Source organism: Lupinus angustifolius, chromosome LG04 (genome assembly GCF_001865875.1).
Source record: "Lupinus angustifolius cultivar Tanjil chromosome LG04, LupAngTanjil_v1.0, whole genome shotgun sequence".
Classification (NCBI taxonomy): domain Eukaryota; kingdom Viridiplantae; phylum Streptophyta; class Magnoliopsida; order Fabales; family Fabaceae; genus Lupinus; species Lupinus angustifolius.
In genome coordinates this window covers 15,478,501-15,478,961 of record NC_032012.1, presented here as the reverse complement: position 1 = coordinate 15,478,961, position 461 = coordinate 15,478,501, and positions in this window count along the sequence as shown.

The following is a 461-nucleotide window of genomic DNA, read 5'->3' as shown; positions in this document are numbered from 1 at the left end:
GTTCATTATGGCAACACGGGTGCCTCACCAAATCTCTGGTTCATTTTGGCAACACGGGTGCCTTATCAAATCCCTTGTTCATTATGACAACACGGATGCCTCATCAAATCCCGGGTTCATTATGGCAACAGGGGTGCCTCAAAAAATGCATGGTTCATTATGGCAACACGGGTGCTTTAGGAAATCGCTGGTTCTTTTAGCAATAGGGTGCCTCAACAAATCCTTCGTTCATTATGGCAACTCGGGTAGTTCATTCTGGCAAAACTAGTAGCTCAACAACTCCATGGTTCATTATAGCAACATGATTAGTTCAGCATATCCCTGGTTCATTATGGCAACAGGGGTGCCTCAAAAAATGCATGGTTCATTATGGCAACACAGGTGCTTTAGGAAATCGCTGGTTCTTTTGGCAATAGGGTGCCTCAACAAATCCTTGGTTCATTATGGCAAAACTAGTAGCT